The 24,775-nt window shown below is 41.2% G+C and overlaps 1 protein-coding gene across 33 annotated transcripts in view; it reads left to right on the top strand.

The window, feature by feature from the left end:
- CTNND1 (catenin delta 1) overlaps positions 1 to 24,775 on the top strand; it is a 51,532-nt gene that overhangs the window by 3,003 nt on the left and 23,754 nt on the right. For 5 of the 33 annotated variants that reach the window (XM_005598153.4, XM_005598156.4, XM_005598154.4 and 2 more), the window contains exons 1-2: positions 1,652 to 1,883; positions 24,394 to 24,510. The gene's annotated coding sequence lies outside the window, so the exon portion shown is untranslated. Of the gene's footprint in view, positions 1 to 1,616; positions 1,884 to 3,661; positions 3,841 to 18,326; positions 18,426 to 21,347; positions 21,391 to 24,393; positions 24,511 to 24,775 lie in introns of those variants that run through there. The other 28 variants (XM_070228699.1, XM_070228711.1, XM_070228712.1 and 25 more) reach the window with 19 other exon arrangements.

Here is a 24,775-nt window from a genome sequence, read left to right on the forward strand (position 1 = left end):
ATCTGTTGCTAAATGTGAGATATAAGGCTGAGCTCGGGGGGTACAATATGAACTAGAAAGACACTGTTCATGCCTTCATGGAGCTTATCTTCGGGTGGGGGAGACAGGAAAACACACATACACACACATACACGAAAAAGGAAGGCAAAATACTTGCAAGTAGTTAGCAGTGATGTAAAGGAAACAAGACCAATCCATCTCTAGAAAATCATAGAATATTCTAGAATATGGTTTTGACCTAGGAACCAATGAGCATTTCTCGTGCAGATTGTTTTCCTTTGGCAATTATTTTTGGCTTCTGAAATATAATAATAACTCATTCTTAGTGAGTTTATACTCTATGCCATACATTGTTTTAAGAACTTTATATGTATTTTAATTCTCACAACAGTCCTGTGAGAGAGAGATAGTTATTATCTCCATTTTATAGTTAAGAAAACTGAGGCACAGAGAGATTATATAATTTGTCCGAGATCACGTAGGAGTGCATTTACTCAAGTAAGTGTACTTACAGAGGAGGAAGGTTCGAAGCCAGGCAATCTGACTGCAGAATCTATGCTCTTAACCACTATTCTAGATTATGAAAACTTTATGAAGATTCATTTGGCAGTAGTCTACAGGATAGGTTTTAGATTTTTCAGTAAGAAAGAAGGAAATTTTCAATTTATTATTATCCTCTTTGTTTAGTAACCACTGAATGACCATAAGATACTAGTCTTTGTCAAGCATGTTAAAAAAAAAATCCAATCCCTTCCTTCATGGCCTAACTGTCTAAGCACATATTAAGGACAACTCTTAATTCAGAAAAAGAATACTTGTATAATTCTTTATGTAGGTCGCGTGTAAAAAGATAATGTATGAACTAGATTGTGTTAAGCTTGAAGTTCACAAAGAAATCAAATTTTCTTGATGTGAGACTTTTCCTTACACTGCTATCTTCTCTAAATATATTCCTTGTTTATTGGATTTCATTTATTCTCCCCCTCAAACCCACGTTATTTTGATTTGAGGACAAAGGGGAAGACAGTGATTTTCCTCAACAGCCAGTGGATTCAGTTTCCTTCTAGTTAAAAGTATAGACACTAAAAACTGTTAGCAAACCCAGGCATTTATTTTTTTCTAATTAGCTCTAATGCAGTTAAACTAAAACAATGAAATTGAGAGTTTACCTCAGATATCCCCTACTATCCCAATCAATACATAGTAGTCCTGTTTCTCGGATTTCTCCTTTCCTTCCTGTCTTCCTTTGGGAAAATGCTTTGGGGTGGAAAGCAACAAACCAAATAGCAGCAGAGAAATAAAATCAGCTCTTTTCTGTTTCCCAACCCGGAAAGGAAGGGAGAGGGAGCGAGGACCCCCACCGTCAAAGAGAACCGAGGCTTAGGCGTGCCATTCTAGAAAGCCCTCGTTCCTTTGGCCCCCGCTGGAGCTCTGCAGTAATTCCTCAGAGATTGTATAGTCTCCACTTTAAATGTAAATATATATATAAAACTTCCCCCCGTCTCTTTCTCTCCTCCTCTTTCCTTTTTTTTTTCATTTCCTATAATAAAGTTTCCTATTGGATAAAATCAGCTCCCTGATTTATGCCTGGCTCCTATTGGAAGTTCTCAGGGGCTGACATCACTTAGGAAAGTGAGGGGGTAGGGATGCTAGATCAGTTTGTCACCACCCAGGCTCTCTAGCCTTTGGCTGGGTGCAACTTCCATTTTAGGTGTTGGATCTGAGAGAAAAAAAAGGAGAGAGAGAGAAGAGTAGGAAAGATCCTGAAAGGAGGAAGAGGTGGCGAAAAATCAACTGCCTTGCTGGATTTGTCTTTCTCAACTCGTTGACGAAGCCTTGGGTTTCTTTCCTAAAGGACTGGTTTTTAGAAGTCCACATTTGAGGTGTGTGCCTTTTTAAAAATGTGTGTACAGACGGGTAAAGGAGGATAAGCCAAGTCGAATTTTCGTCTTATGGTACCCAGAGGGAATTTAAAAACAAGAGTCTGCTATGCTGACGGGTGACTTTTAAGCAATTACTAATTTTTCTACTTACTTTGGGGAATTTTGGTATTTTATTGTATGAAGAAAGAGGTAAAATATTCAAGACCCAGAAACAAACTTCTAGGTCTCTCTGATATTGGGGTGGTGAATCGATTCAGCGGGGTGAGAGCGATTCTGTAGATTTACATTTTGATATGTTCTTTGATTTTATATTTTTTTTCTGGGTTAAGCTAACAAAATTCTGATTTCGGAGCCCAAACCGAAAGTTGGTTTTTCTGGCATGTTGCTTGTGGGTTGAGAAAGGAATTTGTCCGGTCGGAAGCTAGTTATACAGATGGTTCTTCATGTGTTTCAAAACTTTTTTCTCCTTTTATCATTAGATTTGTGGAAGTGGAAAGTTGCAAGGAGCTTTGCAGCTTAAATGGTGGTATTTTTTCCCCAGGGAGTTGGAGCAGCCCAGATCAGTTTCAGCCTTGCTGTTCCTGGGTGGATCCCTCTTACTTTTCCAGGTGTGGTGGGTGGGAGCCTTATTCTCCTGCTAGATCTAGCCTCCGTGCTTTGCCTTATAAAAGAAAACAAATGGATCCATGTTAACTGAATTGCCATTCCCTTCCTCTTTAAACTACCTTTGATTGCAAAGATTTGTGGAGGTGTTGTATGTTCAGTCTGCAAGTACAGTAAGGTTTGGTTTATGTCCTTAAAGGGATAAGGAAATTCTAAGCATGTGTTTTAGTTCACCTGAGTAAAGTGGCAACACACCTGGAAACATTTTCAGCTTTGTGCTCTCTGAAACGGCCTTGGATTAAATAAGGTTAGGCTAAGAGAAAACACGTACAGACTTTGGTGTTGAGAATGCATTTGAGAAAGCACAAGGGGAATTCTTATCTTTAAACCAAACTGAAAGTTGTTTTCTTGGAGGTGAGTTTTTTGTTTGGTTAATTTGCTGTGAAATCAAAAGTCTGTAAGAGCTGAAGGCCCATGAGTGCTTTCATATCTTATATTTAATCTTAAGGTATGCTTTGTTTTTGCAAATACATTCTTGCAAAAATACTGATTCTAGGTAATTATATAGCCAACTCATCAGTAGCTGAAAACTGGGTGTTCTCTTCCTTCTCCCTTTGAAAATGCGAATCAGTCTGAAAATTCTGGTTGGAATAGATACTGCCCTAATTGTAACAAGATGGACCTTAATATGTAAGCTGCTCATTAGCTTTAAACTGGTATGTATCTTTAGTAATCCTCTGGTTTCGTGCCTCCCTCCTCCCAATTCTTTTTAGAGTAGAACGCTTCCTTGAATTTGTTTTCTAGAATGAAAGTATTTCTTGAAAGGTGATTTCATCTTTCTGAGGTTGTGGCTTCAGGGGAAACAGAACTTTGTTCCTCCTATTAATATACTATAATCTATGCAAGAACTACAGTAAAATTTTAATGTCTGGATGTCATAATTATAGCAAGTGCAGTTAAAAAGAAAAAAAAGACAACGTGTATAGGCTCTTGGGCTGTAGTTCTTATTTAATATTTTCCACATTTCTTTCAAATGTTCCCTCTGCCTTGACTCCAGCCTAGGGAGGTTTCTTGGTGGATCTTTGGAGGGTTGATTCTGTTTCTGCCACAGTGTCAGTTTCCCACTCAACCTTTAGGGGGAGGGATGAGGGAATCTGAAGAAGGAGTACAAAGGCAGTTTGAAAATAGGTTCTGGATGACTGAGTGGTGGTGATTTGGGTCCAGCTTTAGATACTGGGCTTTGTGTAGCTGCAGTGAGTATCCTAGTTAACTAGGGTCCAGGACTGTTTCCACAAACTGAAGCATTGTTTTGACTGGTGTGTACTGTAAAGCCTTTGGGATGATAAGATGGAAGGTTTGTCTTTTACCTCACCTCTCCTAGTTCTTTCAGGAAATATAATAAGGGGTGTGAATAAGTAAATCTTTTATTTTTTGTTTTGCTCATTTTGATTTTGGGGTAAAAAATGATGACAAGTAAGTATGAGTTGTGCAGATTTTGCTTTCCTTGTTTGACTCCTATATATTGTTGGTTTCTTTGTTATGTGACTAAGGTCTGTGTTCCAGGTGGGGGTCTCCTTTGGGTGGTTAGAATTCTAGTGCCTTTCTTAGGGTTCCAATTATGGAGAGTCAGAGGGGCTAGAACATGTTCTCTCAGCTAGTATAAAAATTGGGGCTATTGGAGATCTTAAAAAAAAAAACCGGCTCCCGAATAATTGCATTTCAGCCTTAGGTTTATGAGGTAGTTGCTCTCGAGGGACGGGTGGGTGAGATAGGATGGATGCAAATAAATCAAGCATAGATCACTATTCAATTGGAATAACAAAATGATTAGCTCTGTATAATTGATCTCTTTCTATTTTGGTACCTGATGGTCCCCTGTTACTAACTGCTAGTCCTCCCTCTCCCATCCTCCCTTGTTTTTTTTACTGTGTGCTAAGCATTTTGCATAAAGTATTTACTTAATTTCCCACAACAACTGTGTTTTTTGGCTTTTTTTTGGGGGGGGGGGTGCTAAGGAATTTGAGCCTCAGAGAAGCTGAGGTTTGCTGAAAATCTCATTGCCTGTAAGTGGCCAAGGCTAGGATTAAACCCTGGTCTGACTAACTACAAAGTCCGTGGACTTAACCACTAATACACTGCCATTCTCCAGAGAGAATGGAAACAAGAGCCAGAACATTTTTAAAATGAGCCCTTGCTAGAGGCAAGAGTGTTTCATCTTGTGGAGGGTCAGTCTTCACTTAGATTTCCAACCCACTCTGTGTTGGGATAATGTATGTAAAAAATCCATATTCCATAAAGCACATGGGGAGCTGAATTTGCTGGAATGGATGTTATCTTTCGAACAGGGATCTTTCCATATGCACACCATTGCTGTCCTAATTTCTTAAACTTATCGGAAATGCCTCAAACTTCATTTGATTATCAGTGAAATTTTTTCTTCCAGAGAATTTTCAGGCATGTGGTTTGGAATGCTATTGCCATTGTGGTTTGGAATGACTTTCAGGGAGAGACTTGTAGCAGGTAGTTCAAATAATGTTTATCGCACTGTATTAAAATTGTCTATTTATTTTTGTCATTTCCTCTAGACTGAATTGCTTGAGTGTAGGTACTGTCTTATCTCCATATTCTCTTAGCACCTATCCTCGTGTCTGGTATGTACTGAGGTGTTCAGTAAGGCTTGGTTAAATAAGGCATTTGATGGGAATCAGTGAGGGACTTTTGGCGAAGGCTGAAAGGAAATTGAGATAGGAAGCAATACAATATGGATTAATAAAATCGCAATGTAATTTTGAAACTTTACTGCAGTCTGTAGTTTCAACCTCTTACGCATCTCCTACCTTCCATTTTTAAGTAAAGTTTCTGGAAATAATTGAAGATTTAACATTTCAATTTTTCTTTAATTCTGTTTTCTTTCTGGGCAAGTGATCCAAAGAATAGTGTAAAAAAGTAAGCGTCCTGGTTGGTTCGTTTCATAATATAGGTAGCTGTTAACTTCAAGCACTGAAATCTTGAATGTAGCCGTTTGCTAGGGGAGAGGAACTGGTTACCTAGAACATATCAGGGCAGCAGCAGGCACGTATTGGCGTTCAGCCATGTTGGAAGTGAGTGGTTTTTATACCTGTTAAGAAAAATATAAAAAGCTTGGGATGATAGTTTTGAACATCAGTGTTTCAAAGAAAGTATGTTTTAGATATCACTGTATTTTTTGTCACTGCTTCCACTGTGAATCTTCAAGAGATTTCGTTCACAAAATGTATGGGAAGTTTATGAGTTTAAGAATCCAAATTAATTTTCATGGACAATTTAGAATAATAGTAACAAGAAACATGCCTAAAGGAATGAACCGTAGGTTAGGTATTCTGTATGTGATTTCATGTTCTCTTCCCTCGAAAAAGGGGTTAAATACCATAAGAAGCTGAAATAGGGATTGCTTTGCTTAAATGCAGCTGCCTCCCACATTTCCAATAGAAAGCATTGATATAGTCTGGCAGGAATATTGTAAAGAGGGAAGAATGCCTGTCTGGTCAGAACTAATAAGAGAAATATCGATTGGTTTGTATTTAGTTATATTTTATAATATATTTTTGGAAGTAATTTTTTCCCCTAATTCTACTTGGAATAATTGCATGTTGTTGATTATTATATATTAAGCATTGAGAACAGTGCCCACATTTACTATTCTGTTTCAGGACCAGTGTTCCCCATTTTTAGGGCCACTTCCTCTCCAGTGAGTCCTTCAGTGGGCCTGTGGCCGACTGGTGTGGGCTGAGTGGTGTGTGCCGTTTAGATCAGGCATATGGTGGGGACATTATAAGGATCCAGAGTTTTCTTTTCTTAAAGCCCTCTTTGCTGGCCAGTAGATAATTTGCTCATCACTTTCTCAAAACATGTCTCATTATGTGATGATAAAAGCAACTTTTAACTTTTTATTTTGAAAAAATTTCAGACTTACAGGAAAGTTACAAGAATAGCACGGTTACTCCCTGTATACCCTTCTTTCACCTATTTCACTAGTAATGTTCACCAATTGTTAACATTTTGCCACAAATGCTTTGTTCTATATTGTTTGATTGATATATGACCAAACAGGGAATTTCCAATCTGAGAGTTCCACAAATATGGAGAGGCAAGACAGCTTAGCATATGGTTACGAGCATGGATGCTGGAGCTAGACTGCTTGAGTTCAACTCTTGCTCTGCCACTTACTAGCTGTGTAACCTTGGGCAAATTGTTTAATTGCTCTATGCATTGATCTCCTTGTCTGTAAAATGAGGACAATGATATTAACTCTCATAGGATTGCTGTGACAATTAAGTGATTTAATATATGTAAAATTCATAGAATGGTGCCCACCTCATGGGAATACCTTGCAGGTGTTTGCTATTAGAATTAAAGCATTAAATGAATTCAAACATCATTTGTCTGTTGGAATAAATGCCCTTTAAGATCTCTTAAAACCTGAGACTACATGGTAAATATGGATGTTTATATTCAGAAGAAATGGGCTCTCTGAATGGGTAAACTAACTTGCTTTTTTTTTTTAATGGGGAAAAAAGTGTCTTTAGTAATAGTCAAGTTTGGGGAGTTTTATGGGTAGGGTTGTCCAAGATAAAGGTTTTATGGGCATGGATAACTTTTAATACAGTAAAGTGAGGTGTGAGTAGGGGAAGAGAAACAGGTGGCAAAACTTGAATATCGTGCACTAATTTCTTCAGAGATTTGGATATTTTAGGGAAAAAAAGCGATAGAAGTTTTTCCCACCTTTTTGTATCTATAAGAGACAGACCAAACTCTAGCATCCAAAGGTAAACCTTAATTTTGGCAGAGAATGGCTTGAAAAAGCTTTGTTTGGGTTTATTATTCTTGAGTTTGAACCAGATTCTTTACCTTGAAATCTTACTTGTCCAACCAGAATTTTGGAGGATAACATTCAGTATGAATGATTGTACGAGAAGTAAATTACATAGAAATGAAGGCAGGCTTTTACTCTCCCTTTTCTTGAAGTAAATCTCTCTCTTTTATATCCAGAAAACATCATTCTCTATTTTCAACCCTTATTTATGGATGTTTGCAAACTTGGGACATGCAGAAATTTTGAGTTCATCAATGCTTCCTGTGAACAGTGTGCTTCTAAGAAAGAGGTCTCCTCTTATATGTGGAAAAGCCGAACTGTGGACTGTGGGAAATATATGTGTTAGATGCAGCCTTACTTGGAAACTTTTAGGCTTCCTCCACTCTAAAGTTTTCCTCTTTTTTTCCTTCCCTTCATACTAAATAACCCGTGAAACTACTGTTCTGAATGGTGTTTAAACTAATTTCTATTGGCGCTCCATAGCTTCCTATCATAACTCCCCCAGCTCTCCGCATTTTTGTAAACCCATATTTCCCTCTACTGATTTCTCCTGTGTTTTCTCCATTTTGTTGGCTTTCCTGTTCTGTGGTGTCTCCCTTTCCCTGTTTGCCTCCCCTATCTTTTATTCCCCTTAGGTTGGTGGTCTTCATGGGCATCACTTTGCCTCACTAACATTTAATATGGAAGAAATTTCTGATTCTTATTATAGAATAAATTGTACTCGTGCTAAAGGTACAAGTTTTAGGATTCTGCTTCTGGTTGATTTCAATTAGATCTAGATTAGGATTAATTGTTGTGATCCAAGAAGGTTGGTTTCTTCTAGTAATTCAGGTTAGTTTTTGTCTTTTTGACTTTCAGATCTCATCCACATTTATTAATTAATTACTCATTTTGATTCAGCTGACAGTAAAGCGAAAGAAATTTACTTTTCCCAGAGTAAGTTACCAGTTTTATATGTGCTTCCCATGTTGTTCTATATTGGCATGCAGGATCGTGTTGAGAAGTCTCTGGGGTGAAAAGATTTTTCTTTTAGGGAGCTTATTTTTTAAGAAACCTAAATATATTCTGATGGTTGAGGACATAAGATGTTATAGAAACTAGGTCAGCTTTTCAATACCTTTATCAGAGCACCTACAGTTCCCATTTCATTGCAAGTGAAGTAAATCTCATTGAAATAAAATAGCTGGTGTATATTCAGCACACTTTTAAAATAGAGTATAGTCTATTTTAAAGGAGAAGTTGGTGCCAATCTGATTTGTTTCCACTGTTTCTTTGTTGGAATGAAGAGGGAGTTCTGTAACCTCTCTGCTGTTCTACTCTCTGTTGACTGCTTTGTAACCAGAGCCAAGCTGGCCATTTGAATGTCTACTCTGCTGAAGATTAGCCAAATCTGCAGGTGAGGCTACAGGAGACCCCAGTTGATGGGCCTAGGATCACAATTAGAAAAAAAGTATAGAAAGAAAAATGAAACAAAGTTGATTTATTTTTCTAAGATTTAACTTTTGTTTTCATTGAGAAAGTAAAATGTCTTCATTTATTTGAAAGAAATTTTAGAGCCTGCTGGATGCTGTGCACTGGAATAAACAGTATACCAACTAGACCTCACAGAGCTTACATTCTAGTTGAAAGAGATAAATAATAAATAAGTAAGTAAATATATAGTATGTCAGAGCGTGATAATACTATGAAGAATAAAATAAAGCAGAATATGTAGGGTGGTAAATAAGAAGTGCCAGGGTGGGAGTGAGGTTTTTTAATATAGAGTGGTCAGGGAAGGCCTCACTTTTAAGATGTGTTTGAGAGAGACCTAAAAGAAATGAGGGTTGAGTTATGTAGATGTAAGTAGAAAGTGCAAAGGCCCTGAGGCTGGTTATTACCAGTGAGCAAGAGATGTGGGAAGAAGTAGCCTGTTCAGGGAGGTCCAATGAGATGTGGGTTGGGAGGAAGGGGAGATAATACAGGACCTTGTCGTGCACTGTACAGTACAAAGAAAAGTTGTCTCCGCCTCACTTCAGACCCCAGAGACAGCAGCTCTTAGCAGTTTTTTTTGTGTATTCTTTGTAAGCAGTTGAGGCAACACCTGACCTAGCCTCCATCTTTGTCCCGTTGCAGAAGCTCCATGTGAGTATAGTCAGCAAGTAATTTGCAGAGTGGCAGATTTTGCATAGGTTGATGACCCTTGTCTTGGAGAATGATAATTAGTGGGGCAACTACTGAGAATAAGCTTGTATGTGTTTGGGAAGTGAGATTAAAATTTTCTTCCCCAGAGAAATAGTGTTTCTTCACCTTCTTATCTACATAGTCAGTTTTCTGTGAACAGAAGTGACAGCCCAGATCTGGTACAGTTTCCTTTTGAGTGTATTTGTTGGTTTGGTTTATGTGCTTTTGACCAAATATTGTGCCTGCCCCAGTTATCTGCTGCTTTTTTTTTTTTTTCCTCATTTGACCAAAAAGCTCCTGCTTTCCCAAAACCCTAATCATTGGGATTTAATGGCTTCAGGGACTACTTTATAGGTCACCAAATCCATATCTGTCTTGCACATCAGGGGAGATGATCATCCCCAATAACTAACTGTATGTCTGCTTTCCCTTTCCATATGTATGTTCAAGCAGTCAGTGTTATTAAAGTATGTACTGAGCCACTTGGCCTGGTTGACTTTGGTAGGACTGAGGAAGAAGCACCAGCTATTTAGTGATTGCTGTCCTATGACAGCCCCATATATGACAGTAACAGGATATTTGATTACCAGAGTACTTGAATCACCCATTCTTACTTTCCCTCTCAAGATTTCTGGTTTAGCTAGTCTGTCTCTCAGTTAAAGAGTCTCTTTGTCTCCATCTCTCTCTCTTAGTTTGAAGTTTAGCCCTGGAACTTGACCTGGTTACCCTCTATTCTTCCTTTTAATTATACCTAGTTGTCATCCTGTTACTTAATACCGTCCTTGGGAGATGACCTCAATCCAGAAACATTTTTTTCTCTTCCGTCTCCCTCTCTTTTGGTCAGGTAACTGTATTATCTTGCATAGGAAGTACTCTAGGCAATCATAGACCCCCAAATTTTGAAGTTGCTTTAAATAACTGCTTGATATGTATTACTTCAGCATTTATGGATGTTGTAGTTGTCTTGAAAGTATGTCTTTCAATGCCATTCATCTTTCCTAAATCTTTAGTGATACATGCTTCCTTGTGAAGATATTTCTCTTTATGGTTCTTCTAAAAACATTTTGCTACTCATTTGCTCTTACTCAAACCAGAAGTTAAAGTGATTTTCTTGGATAAGTATCAGAGGTAACACTTGAATCCAGAGTTTCTGGTTATTTCTATTATATTGTCAACTGGGCTAGAATTATCTAGGGTCTTGAATGCTAGCTTTAGGACTTTGGACTTCTTTTGGGATGGAATATGGAACCAATCTTTAAATATGTGACACAGCTCTTTGTTCCTTGGAGGAAACTAAGTCATTTTAAAAATAATCCACTTGTCCAATCTGCAATCTAAATAGGGATATCCTCCAATGTAGCAACTCAGGATTCCAAAGAAGTGAGACTGCTCGTCTAGGTCTGAGTCCAGGTTATAGGATTTAGGATTGTGTCATTCCAGCCATCCTTATATTTAAATCCATGCTTTCAAAGAGACTCTAATCCAGACCAAACAATGATCTGAGCTGTCTGGTGAACAGTAAAGCAGGCCCAAATAATGTATTTTGTAATCAGTGCCGTTTCTGCCAGAGGAATGTGGTGGTCAGAGGGTTGTCAGGGATAGGCCAGTACAGTGGTTCCCAACAGCTGACTATTGGAATCACTTTGAGGGCTTTTTAAAAATATGAATTCTCAGTATTCCGTCCATAAATTGATTTGTAGGGGATGGGGAGGTAGACTTGGGAGATTGTGCTTTTTTTTTTTTCAGGGGAAGATTCACCCTACTTTAATATCTGTTGCCAATCTTCCTCCTTTTTTATCACCCTCCCCAACCCCGCTGCAAAGCCCCAGTACATAGCTGTGTATAGTTGGAAGTTCTAGTTCTTCTAGGTGAGCTGCCACCACAGCCTGGCTACTGACAGATGAGTGGTGTGGTTCCATACCCAGGAACTGAACCTGGGCCACTGAGATGGAGTGCAGAGTGTGCCAAACTTTAACCGCTAGGCCATCAGGGCTGGCTTGATGTATTGTATTTTTTAGAAAAGCTTCCCAGGTGATTCTGGTCACTGAGGTTTGAGGACCACAAAACCTGAACATTTGAGTAAAGCTACATATCTATGTGATTTCTTAGGTGAGTGGTTAATTAATACGAGAAGTAGAGGAGAATAGTTCAGGTAGTAGACATTGTGAGAAGGTGGCTAATTTGAAGGTTTCTACCTCTGTATCTTGTATTGTTTTGGAATTACAGATGTCACTGCCTGATTTGGGTGTTATGCTAGCACTTAGCATGGTTTGGAGGACTTGCCTGTTAAGGGGAAGGGAAATTTTAGACCATATCTCTATTTTTTCTCCCCATTTTGAAATTGTGGAACAAATTCAGGAGAGGATGTTAGCATTAAACTCAGCTGGACAATTTGTTTAAAATGCAACAGGAAGGGCCAATGTTACTTCCTGTCTGAAAAGGAAGTGCTGGCTTCCTTCCCTTCCTCCTTGGCTAACTCTGGCTAACTTAGAGTATGGGTGGGGGAGGGGTTGATCATGTTAATACTTTTTTTCTTTTTTTCAAGATTTTTAAAAAAATTTTTTTCCTTTTTCTCCCCAAAGCCCCACGGTACATAGTTGTATATTCTTTGTTGTGGGTCCTTCTAGTTGTGGCATGTGGGACGCTGCGTCAGCATGGTTTGATGAGCAGTGCCATGTCTGCGCCTAGGATTGGAACCAACGAAACACTGGGCCGCCTGCAGCGGAGCGCTCGAACTTAACCACTCAGCCATGGGGCCAGCCCCACGTTAATACTTGTAACTGGCTACTCATGCCTTGGAAAGTCAGGTTACCATCAATGTTCAAGTGCAGAAGCATAACACTCGCTCCTTTCTTTCCTTACTTGAAACACAGGGATGGGTGCTTTGGGCTCCTGTCCCCTTGCCCTTTTCTTTTGTTTTTTTCTGAGGAAGATTAGCCCTGAGCTAACATCTGTTGGCAGTCTTCCTCTTTTTGCTGAGGAAGACTGGCCCTGAGCTAACATCCGTGCCCATCTTCCTCTATTGTATGTGGGACGCCTGCCACAGCATGGCTTGACAAGCGGTGCGTGGGTCTACACCCGGGATCCAAACCCACAAACCCTGGGTCACCGAAGTGGAACGTGCGAACTTAACCACTGCCTCACTGGGCCAGGCCGCCCCTACCCCCCTTATGTGGGAGCCCTCTGCTAGGTTTGGCTGTTGCAGTCCAGGAAGCCTTCCAATCTCCCAGACACTATTTTACATTCAGCCTTATATCTCCTCTGTATTCCTTGACATTTGAAAATAGATCAAGGAGTTGTAGAGAAGAAACTGAAATCCATTTGACACTGAAGGAGGGTAGGTTGTGGAAAGGAGAACATAACTGGGCAGAGGGGAGTGGATGACAGAGGTTTCAAATTTTTAAATTGAGCCAAGAAAGCATTCCTTCTAAGTGGGGCCAGTTGGCATTCTTCCTGCTATTTTAGTCCAGGCTTCTCCTTCCTACTGGCCAGTCAATTGTATTAAGTGTTTGATGTGAGTTTGAACTGTGGTCTCTGGGGTTGGGGGAAGGGAGAGTGGTGGAAACAGCTGGTGCTTTCATCAAGCTATCTCAATTACGCTTCTTTTCAGAGTGTTTGGGGGTGGGGGGTGACAGAGGAATTGGATGTGTGTTAGCGGAGTCCCAGCAACTCTCATGTAGTGGGATTGGATTCTCAGGCACTCTTAATACTATGTGGGATGTTGGCTAGTTGGAATGTAGCTAAACCTTTCCCAGTCACATTCTTTTCTCTGCCTCCCCTCCCTCTAATTCTTTCAGCTTTGGGCCTGATTTGGAGAGAAAGAGGTATGTGGGAAGTTAGATTTTCAACCATTGAGTATTCAGCTTAAGTCTTAGGCCCCTCCGTTGACTTTTTCCTTATTCATTATTCAGTTGGTTAGGTTTTCTAAACATGTCTGCGAACAGCTAGATAGAGTTAGAACCAGCACCTCTGGTGAAGTAATATGAATTGTAATTGCTTGGCTGTACTGGTGTCCTTCCCTCCCTCACACGCTGGGGTGACTGTATTTCTGAGTCAGCACTCCTTTCTGTCTCACCTGTTCAGTTTGAGGTTGAGAACTCGCCAAGCATCCTTTTGGAGCAGCAGCAGCAGCAGCAGCAGCATTGATAAGGGTGTGTCCAGTTCTCTGTCTGGGGTGTGTCTTTTCTAACCCTCCTTTTAAAAAACTCTTTTGAAAGTATCTCCGAACAGCCCCCTACTTGACTCTACTATTTTTATCTGCTTTTTGTATATCTGCCTCACACTATGGTACTTAATTGACTGATTTATTTGTCTTGGGCTATGAATGAGGGAGAATTGGATAAGAATACTAAAATTGTAATTATTTTTCAGTTACTCTTGAGAGAAAAAGGGAATTAGTCTGATTCAGTGCTAGGTACGAGATCTTACACTTTGGTTTTGGTGTGCTTCCACGATAGAGTTTGCAGTAACTAGGCCCTGCTGTTGAAGTTCTGTTCTAAAATATAGTGTTGCTAAATATTCTCTTTTTATTTATTTATTTTTTTGAGGAAGATTAACCCTGAGCTAACATCTGCCTCCAATCCTCTTTTTGCTGAGGAAGACTGGCCCTGAGCTAAGATCTGTGCCCATCTTCCTCTACTTTGTATGTGGGATGTCTGCCACAGCATGGCTTGACAACTGGTGTGTAGGTCCACACCTGGGATCTGAACTGGCGAACCCCAGGCCACCAAAGCGGAAGGTGTGAACTTAACCGCTGTGCCACTGGACTGGCCCCTAAATAGTCTCTTTTCTATCCAGCCTTAGAATGGCAGACTATTGTGTATATCCCTGCCCTATCTCTTTCTTTCTTTATTTTTTAAAATTTATTTAAAAATTTTTTTTGAAGGTTTTTTATTTCTCGTTTTTTTCCCCAAAGCCCCCTGATACATAGTTGTGTATTTTTTTAGTTGTGGATCCTTCTAGTTGTGGCATGTGGGATGCCACCTCAGCATGGCTTGATGAGCAGTGCCATGTCCACGCCCAGGATCCGAACTGGCAAAATCCTGGGCTGCTGAAGCAGAGCATGCAAACTTAACCACTCGGCCTCAGGGCCGGCCCCTGCCCCATGTCTTTCTACCTGGTTATATCAGATCCAGATATAGATTAATTCTTTCTGAATTTTGCTGTTTTAGACTTAGCTCCTTTGCATCATGTACTGTTTCAATCAGGGTTCAGCCCAGTGTGCTTTTAGCAGATCCAAGAAGGGGGAAGGAGTCAAGGAGGAAGAGAGGAGAAAAGATGAGAAATGATAGCATGTTACTAGTTAGTTGCTTAGAATGATCTTCTGGTTGGAGAACTCTGTGCTGAGCCTAGTGCTATGCTTTTTGCAAGGAAATTTGAGCCCTTTGGGTAAAGGGTGTTCCTTCTTTGGATTTCAAAAATCTCTGGCTATTAGAGCTTGACTTCTATCTGCATCTTTGCTTCTGGGGGTTAGGGCTAACATCCAGTGGGCTTGTACAAGATAACAGAAAAATGTATCATTCATCCCATTCTTGGAATCAGCCAAGGACCTTATTAGGAAGGGAGGCTTTCTTTTCTGACAAGATTCCAAATCTACAGCCCCTGACCCACTCCAGGGGGAGTACTGAGTAGGAAAAGCTGAGATTGCTGTCTTGACCTCTTTGCTCCCAGGGCTACTGTGCAATTCCTAGTGGTCTGCCTCTCATCCCCTAGGGAAGTAGGGAACTTTGCTCCCAGCACCTGCTGGTGCCTATCCTGCCTCTTTGTAGGGTGGAGTCTGCTGCCTTTGTTTGTTTTCTGTGGGGCCTCTTACAATCAACTTTATGGCTGTGGGGAAAAAGAGTTTGAAAGACTTTGAAAACAGTGGAAAAGGGTGATAGAGAAGGTGACAGAGGATGTGGCCTAAAGTAGTTCTCCAGGTGGGAATAGTCCGTTGACTGAATCTAGATTGGCGATCAGATTGCCATGATGAAGCTTTCTTTGGAAAGTATCACATGTTGCTGAGCTGAGTATAATAGCAGCAGTAGCTTTAAAATCCCCAGTAGAGTGCCTCCAAAGTGAAGAAATTTGCCAAGTAGGAATCTTAAAAATCCCCTCACCCCCTCTGAACCCTTAGATCCACACACAGTATCTTTCTGCTGATTCTTAAAGGCCTGAGCTTTGTCCTATGTAGTGTTGGCTTGGAGCAGGGAGGAGGGTTGTTTTCCCGAACATGATAAGGAACTGAGCAGGGCAAAGTGGGAGCTCTGGCTGGTGATTGGTAGACAGGATGCCCTGGAATGTGGTTGGCCTGCAGCCCAGAATCCAGCACTTTGTATTTGTTTGTTTCTGGGAGACTGTGGTCTGGTGCTACTGTGACAGGAAGTGAGAAAGCTGGGAGTGGGGGAACGGAGAGGGGCGATGTCTTTGTGGTTCTCCTGTGAAATCTCTTTGTCCCTGGAGAGCAGCTCTGCTACAGGGCTCTACTGAGAAGAGAGCAGCCTTTGTGTGTCTAATGGGTCTCAGAGCGTCTAGCTACTCTGAGGGATTAGGGAGTGTGAATTCTGACTGTGGCCTTTTGCATCTTAGCACTTGAGTTATATAAATGGCCCCGATCTCTTAGAATTGGGGATCTCACTGAGTTTTGTGTGTGCTTCTATTATTTATAAATCTCTAGGATTTAATTAAGGAATTAAGGAAAGGAATTCTAGAAGGAGATAGATGTTTATTTGTATGTTTTTTTTTTTACTGTATATATATTTAAGATGCCTTGTTGGGTCTGAAAGGGACAGAGAGAAACAGGCAATGCTGGGGCTTTACATTCTAGGTCTCATCCTTCTAATTGGTACCCCCTACTACACACAGAGCTAGAGAAACCTACCCATTCTTTGATTTCAGTATTGAGAGGTACTGGCAATTCTCTCTTTGCACTAACTAGAGGATGGTTGGTAGTTCCTAGGATTTTTCCCGCCTCTGTCTAGACTGAAATAGCACCTGTAGCACTCAATGTTCCCCTCCTCCTTTCTTTTTCCCCTTGTTTTGTGTTTTCCCTGCACGCCATTCCAGCTGTGAAACAGGCATCTCTTCTTGCTTTGCGGATTGGGTGGCTGAGTCCTCAACTTCTTGCCAAGCTGGCTAGTCCCTGAGCACACACACAAACTGGCCTTTGATGCCCAGGAGGACAGCTGCCCTAGAGGCAGATTGCTAACATACCGCTAGAACAATCCCTCCACTCTGTGCTGATGCTGGCTAGCACAGTCTTCCCTCCTTCTAGTTCCTTCTGTCTCCCACCCCAACTCTGATCTCTGCTTTTGGTTTAGTGAGATGTCACATTAAAAATTAGAGTAGGGATATTTGTGATTAGATTTTCTCCCTTGAGGTGGGGGTGATTAGAGAATGTGGTATGTGGCCAGATTTCTAGAGGAGGCCTTCCACTGGAAAGGTAGGTCATTTTGTACAAAGTTATACTACTTTTGTCCCTTGCACCTTCCCTCCTGAGTTCTTGTTCTGTATAAAATGGGAAATCTGAGGTAGATTGCAAGCTGTTCTTCCACGGAACTGTGAGTAAGGTCTTGTTCTTTAATGTGAAGGTAAGACCCAAAGGTCTAGGTGCTTGCACCCCAGCCTCTCCTACCTCCTTCCACTCCTCCCCTAAAAGTTTACTTTTCGTTAATTTCTCTATTTGAGTTAGAATGACTTCTAACCACAAGAAGCATAGAAAGTTCATACTCCTTTCTCTCTATCAAGGACAAGGAACATGGACTTGGAGTGGAACAGATGTGTTTCCATTAGCTATATGACCTCGGCAGGTTACTGAATGCTTCTGATGTACAGTTTACTCATCTATAAAAAGAGGCCAACATTGCCTCAGAAATTGTTGAGAAGATTATGCGTGATAATTTATAGTAGAAGATCAATAATTAATAATTCGCAACTTTTCTTCCCCTGGAAGGTCAGATTTTCTTCTTTCTTTCTTTCTTTTTTGAGGAAGATTAGCCCTGAGCTAACATCTGCTGCCAATCCTCCTCTTTTTGCTGAGGAAGACTGACCCTGAGCTAACATCTGTGCCCATCTTCCTCTACTTTATATGTGGGATGCCTACCACAGCATGGCTTGCCAAGCGGTGCCATGTCCGCACCTGGGATCCGAACCAGCGAACCCTGGGCCGCCAAAGCGGAACGTGCGAACTTAACTGCTGCGCTACCGGGCCGGCCCCAGATTTTCTTCTTTCTTTTAGATAAGGAGAAACATTTCCTTCAGTTAGCTATCCTATAGCTGAGATAGGACTTGAACACTTTCTCTGATTTCCTCATAGACTCACACCTCGCTCTATTCTTTCTTTCAAAAGGGAGGTGTACTTGAAATCTGATGGAAGAGGTGTCTTACTGCTTTCTTCAGGGCTTTGAGGAGGCAGGACTGTGTAAATATGACTCAGTTCCATGCTTTCAGCTTTTCCAAGTTGTCTTCAAATGATGGGCAAAGAGATGGTGGGAGTGCCATAGATAGAAAGTAAGGGGGTTTAGTGAAAAGCTGCCTCTTTAAAAAAAGGAATTTGAGCTCAAACAGTTGGGTGACCTCTAGAAAACCCTAAGGTTAAGCTTTTTTTCCATGAATTTTTTTTTCCCCTACCCTAGGGTAGGGAAGGGTTTAAGGTATCCTGGCTAATTTTAGGATTTTTCTTTTATGACACAAGAGTTAAACAATACCTTTCCATTTTGATTAGACTTTCTCATTTCCCCTTCTGTACCTGACCTCCCTCTCTTTTTCTCCCTCCTCTTGTAGGAAGGAGAAAGGCATTTGGCCTCTCCCCTTCCTCTAGTCTGACACCTCCCTCTCTTTTTTGCCCCTCCCTTTTATCTTTGTTTCCTTATCGGCCTCTCCCTAAAGCTCTGCTTTCTCCTTATAAGGTTAGGTGAGGCGCCTTTGGCAAGGTTGCAACAGGGATTCAGGTAAGTAACACAGTGTGTCTCAGACTCCCAGGATCTAGAGAAAATTCCGTGTAATCTGTCCCAGTGGAGGGCCTTGGAAAGGCACGTGGGTCATGGGGGAGGAGAAGGAGGCAGCCTGGCCTGAGAGATCAGACGGACTTGTTAGACCAGTCCTGTGTGTGTGTCACACATGCTCCAGAGAGAAGCAGGTTTTGTTTCTTTCCATTCCCTTTCAGTCCTGGGCCCCCTCACTAGCTGAGAGCCACACCCTTCCTTTGCTTGAAAGCCTGTCCAGCATTTAGCCATTTTAGTATGGTATGGTTTGGGGGGTTCACAGATTACTGGGGGAGGGGAAAAGAAAGCAAGAAGCGTGTTCCATCTGGTTTCTGAATTTAGGGTCATGATGATGGAGGTGATTTTTCTTCTAAAGTCATAGTAAAAACTTTAAATCCTGACGGTTAACTTTGGGTCAGGATTTTAAATCTGAAATAAGTTTAAGGTGTCCTGTTGGCCTAGAGATTGCCAGCTCAACCTCCTTCTAACAAGGAGTATTTTTAAAAAACTTTTATATATTTATTTTAAATTCCTTCTTTTCTCTGAAACTCCGATAAGATAGAATGTATCACTCTTTCCTAAAAGGCGGGTGGTTTGCCAGAGACTCCCTTAATTCATCAGAGAGATTCAGGGTGGACACAGTGAGATCCAGTCCTTGTGAAAGCAAGACTCCTTCAGTCAGCCTTTTGGGTGCTCTTAAAGTGGAGAAGCTGGGCCTAGCATAAAACAGATCCCCAGGGAAGCACAGAAAATGCTCACACCTAAGACGGGCATTTCTGGAATATCAGTTTTGTAACTCTGAGAAGTACTCAGTTGAGATGAGACTGTGAAGTGAGCAGAGTTCTCTTTAGGTCTTAACGCAGATCACGTCCAGGCACTCGGGATTAGTACGGCAGTGTCTTCCCAGCTAAGAGAGAAGTACTAGAATTGTTATGACTGAGCTTCAGATGGTGGAATATCAAGTGATGGGTGGGGTACTTAGACTTTGGACTCTGGTGCAAGCGCTCTTTGTGATAAGAAGCCGTAGAAAAACTACTGACAGAATATATTCCTTTGATTTAAAAATAAAACACAATTTTCTGTGTGTGTGGTTGAACAGGAATAATTGCTTTGAATTTGGGGGCAAATGCCAGTTAAGACAAATAAATGCCTTTTAGGTATCCAGAAGACCCACCTTTCTTGGCTTGAATGTTCTGTAATACATTTCTGTAGTGTTACAGGTGCTGTATTTTTTTGATTGGTATTCTTCAGTAGGAAGCTCAGTGTGCTTTTTAAAAAAGCTTTTGAGGGGCCGGCCCAGTGGCGCAGTGGTTAAGTGTGCACGTTCTGCTTCGGCGGCCTGGGGTTCGCCAGTTTGGATCCCGGGTGCAGACATGACACTGCTTGGCAAGCCATGCTGTGGTAGGCGTCCCACATATAAAGTAGAGGAAGATGGGCACAGATGTTAGCTCAGGGTCAGTCTTCCTCAGCAAAAAGAGGAGGATTGCCAGCAGATGTTAGCTCAGGGCTAATCTTCCTCAAAAAAAAAAAAAAATCTTTTGAAATCCCTAAAATGACATGGAAGAGGAGCTTTGCTTATCATTGCTTTTAGAGAGTGGGCATAAATTTGTGACATTGGTTTTGATTTCATAATGAATAAATAGAAAGAAAGGAGTAGAGCTGCCTTTGGGATTGATTACAGAAGATAAAATTTCTTTCCCAAGAACTCAGACTATTTCGTGGCGTTTAGACTTCTCTATCTCAGGAAAAATAAGTTTTCCTCTTTATGCAGAGGCTTGCTTGCCTGATTCTGGTCATGTCTTTGGATATCTGAACTGCATGGAGGTAGGAGAGAGGTCAGAGTCACCCTTCTAGAGTTTTCATATATTAGCCCATTAAAGCTAAACTCTGAAAAGTACAGTCATGCGTCGCTTAACGACAGGGGAAGCGTTCTGAGAAATGCATTGTTAGGCGATTCCATCATTGTGTGAACATCATAGAGTGTACTTCCACAAGCCTTGATGGTATAGCCTACTACGCACCTAGGCGATGTGGTACCATTGTGGTATATGCGGTCCGTGGTGTACTGAGTCGTCATTATGTGACGCATGGCTATAATAGAAAGTGAAGGGGTTATAACTTCTCCGGGGTCTCGCAGCTAGTTTTTGGCAGAGCCAGGACTTAAATCCTTGTCTTTTGGCCCCCTAGTCTAGAATTTTATTTTGTTTTTCCTTTTGAGAATGTGGAGAATTCTTGTAGTTTACAGGGCTACTTAATGGGAGAGGGGAGCATGTGGAGACATGTGGTTTATTCAGAAGTCCTACCAACACCACCAAAATTCTAGTCCCTTGTGTTAGCTCTTGTAGTAGTATTTTTATTAGTAACAATGTTAATAGCTTTTTCTGTGTCAAGACATTTTTCTAAGCACTTTATGTGGATCGTCTCACACAACCACTCTATTTTATTTCTCCCATTTTACAGAAAAGGAACCTGAGGTTTAGAGAGATTAAGTGGTATTTTACCCAAAGTCATATAACTAGGAAGCAGTGGAGCTGGAATTTGAACCTAGTCAGTCTGATTCGAAAGCCTATATTCTTTTTTTTTTTAAAGATTGGTACCTGAGCGAACAACTGTTGCCAGTCTTCTTTCCCCCCCCCCCTTGCTTTTTCTCCCCAAATCCCCCCAGTACATAGTTGTATATTTTAGTTGTGGGTCCTTCTAGTTGTGGCATGTGGCACGCCGCCTCAACATGGTCTGAGCGATGCCATGTCCATGCCCAGGATCCAAACCAGCGAAACCCTGGGCCGCCAAAGCGGAGTGCATGAACTTAACCACTCAGCCACGGGGCTGACCCCCAAAGCCTATATTCTTAACCTTTAAGAATCGTAATTCCAAATTATATTTCTACAGCCATTTTACAGTAGAACAAATCATTCCAGAGACTCTGCTATTGGTAAGTTAATTTTTTTTGCCCAGCTCCTAGCTGATTGGCATTTTCCAACTGTTTGATCCTTTTGGGTATTTGATTCAATTTAACTTCCTTTGGTTTTGAATTCTTTTACCATTGGCATTGCTTAAATGTGGGAGCCTGGCTATAGACTCAGGTCTATAGGACCTATGGCTTGTTAAGAGTAAAACCAGTTATTCTCAGAAAAATCTAGTCTTAGGGGAATAGTAGGGTTCACTTTATGCGTACCCCTCTCCCCCACCCCACCCCTGCTTTGGGAATTCCTTGGTGGTCTTTTTTTTAGTGAGAGCAAGTGTGATGCATTTGAAAATATTAAGTTGCAAGCTTGGAAAGGTGTTGGTCTGGACTCATAAGACTTTCTTGACTGTAATTGCCAAAGTCAGTTAATGGTTAATGGCAGATTCTGGTTTACAGTATAATTTTTTATGATATGTATGGCATGTAGAAGCAGCTTTTTTCAAGTCTCTTAAGTTGTGAGGCAGTGTACTATAGCTTGCCTAACAGCTTCAATCTCTTTCCCCACTTATGTTTTCTTTTTCCTTCCATTTATTTCCATTCTCCCACTTATATCTTTTATGTAGACATTATGGATAACCCTTTAACCTAAAGAAAAATAGGAATCTTTTCTTTTCCCTTTTTCCGGTGATGTTTGGGAAGAAAACTCTCAAGGGATGTAGAGGAGAGGGCTGGGCCATCCATCTTATACTGGGCTTGTATTTTTGGACTTGATAGCATGTGGTAGAAAGAGAACACAGGCTTTGGAATGGCATAGATACAGGTTTAAATTCAAAATTTGCTGTTTTTTTCTTTCCGTTTTTTTTTTTTTTTTTTTTTTGCTGAGGAAGGCTGGTCCTGAGCTAACATCCATGCCTGTCTTCCTCTACTTTATATGTGGGACGCCTGCTTGACAAGCGGTGCGTAGGTCTGCACCCAGGATCTGAACTGGTGAACCCCAGGCCGCCAAAGCGGAACGTGCGAACTTAACCACTGCACCACTGGGCCAGCCCTCAAAATTTGCTATTGACTGAGACCTTGGGAAATTTTCTCACCTAGAGCCTGTTTTCTCATTTGCGATAAATTTCCTTAGGGTTGTTGTAAGGATTGCCAGGATAATAAATGTAAAACATTCAGTAATTGTTAGTTCTTTTCACCTTCCCTATTTTCCTCTGTAAAAAACTGTTAAGACTTCAGTTAAGGAATCAAGAACTTATTATAGCAAATGTGTAATGCTGTGATAACTGCAAGGCAGAAGCACTCCATGTCCCAGAAACACTGGTCTAGGTGGGACCTCTAGTAAATAGAGTCAGAGTAGGGAAACCAGCTCGTCCACTCCTTAGAACCCAGGTATGCTCTTGATTCAGTTATTTTCCTCTACTGGTTCACAAAATAGTTTTGGGCTGAGGCATTAGCATTAAGTAATGTAATTGGAAGACAGAAACTAACCTTTGAAACAACTTAATACCTCACATTTGTATAACACGTATTATGTCACCTGATCCTCACAGCAATTCTGAGTTACACTGGGCTAGTGGTATTGTCATCCTACAGATGAGAACATGGCAGTGACTTAGTGCCGTTGTTGGCTAGCGGTGGAGCCAGGACTGGGACCTGTCTTCTGAGTCCTATTCTATCCTACACAGCCTGTGCTTCTGTCCTCTTTCAGGCAGAAAAATCTCCCCATGCTTTTAGACCTAGGAATCTGATCTTCTCTTCCTACTTAACTGTGTTGTCCTCTTCTCCAAATTAGAGCCAGGTGGTCAGCTTTTAAGGCCGTGGTTGTAGGAGAAGATACTGCTTCCTGACCTAGAGCCCTGGGTAGTTTCCGTACTACCCTTCCTAACTTCCGTTATTGAATTAGTTGTGGGGGCAAAAAGTGGCCATTTATGGCAGAATGACAATTTATCTGTGCAACAGGGAGTGTTGTCCCTGTATGCGCCATAATAGTGGTAGTTTGGGCTTTTATTAGCCAAGAAGATTATAGGGTGGAGGCTGCCACAGTGGTAACTGCAGTTTGGGCCCTGTTGAAACCCAGAACTGGAAGAATCTCTCTTGAGCTCAGAGTCCTCTTGGTGTGGAAGGTTCATAGGTCATTGTACATAGCGGATAAGGGCAAGTGCTTAAAATGAAGCAATGGAAATGAAAAGGGAGCAACTTTTTTTTTATAAGGGTACTTATTAAAGACCTTCGAGTGGCCTTTTAGAATGTAGGGTGGGGATATGAGAAAGCGACAGTGGGGCTTTGGACTGAAGGAAGAACAGGAGTTGATAAGTGATTGTGGGAGCCCAGAGCCAGGGTAGGAAGAATTTAGAGAGGGGATCCTCTGGAAGGAGTCTTAGTGATGGAAAATTAATTAAGGAGTTTATTGGGCGCCTGTTTATCGGTTACTCTGGGTACTCTTGCTTGCTGAATGCTGCATATACTCTAAGGCAGACAGGCCCGAGCATTTGTGCTTGGTGGGGCTCTGGGGAGCGTGGGAAAGGGAACTGAAGCAAAAGGCTCAGCCTAGGCTAGTCCCCACATGTCTTCCCCACCACGACTATTGCATTGCTTTCTCAATGTCTTTGTGGGCATGCTGGGACTGGGCTTTGAGGTTTCTGCCTTAGGGGTATAAAGGAGGGGGAAGGGCATTCCAAAAGCAGTTTTCTTTTTCCAATTTGGTTGCTGGGAAGAGGGGGTATAAGTAAATTTTTATCCATACTATAACCTTCTCCTGGTTCTGTACAGAAATACAAATACAGGAACTCTGACATTACAGTAGAATCTAGATTTTAATGAAAACTGCATCCGGGGTCGAGGTATCTGAATACAGAGCAAAGTCCAAAAGGGCATTTGTCACATTAAGCAATTCCAAGTCATATTTTAAATTACTCCCTTCCATTCCCAGATTGTCTTTCTGCCAATACTTGCCCTTGCTTCTCTTATTTTTTAATGTGTTGGGTATATTTTATTTTCCTCTCATTCCCGTTTTTCCTCCAAATATTTCTGCAGCTCTCTCCTTCCTGCTTCCTCCTTGCTGTGGTGGCTGGAATGCTTCTCCCATGATTTTTTGAATCTAGACTGGGCTGTTCTGTGTTAAACCAATCAGTTACGACCTTCTCTTAACAGGTGTGTATGGAAAGATGTTTATTAAGAATAAAAAATAATTTACTTGTGTTTTTTCTTGAGGGGTTGGTGAGAGGGTGGGGAGTAGGGGAGAAGGTTTGTTGTAAAACCAGCCTTTCAACATGGTATATTTTGGACTGGCCAAAAAGCCTCCCATAGCCAACTTGTAATGGGGTTTCTCTCTTAAGTCCAACAGTATAACTACAGCGCCCCTCCATTTACTAGCCAACTTGCAATTTTTATAATAGGGTATGGGTAACTCTTCATT

This window comes from Equus caballus, chromosome 12 (genome assembly GCF_041296265.1).
Source record: "Equus caballus isolate H_3958 breed thoroughbred chromosome 12, TB-T2T, whole genome shotgun sequence".
NCBI classification, from domain to species: domain Eukaryota; kingdom Metazoa; phylum Chordata; class Mammalia; order Perissodactyla; family Equidae; genus Equus; species Equus caballus.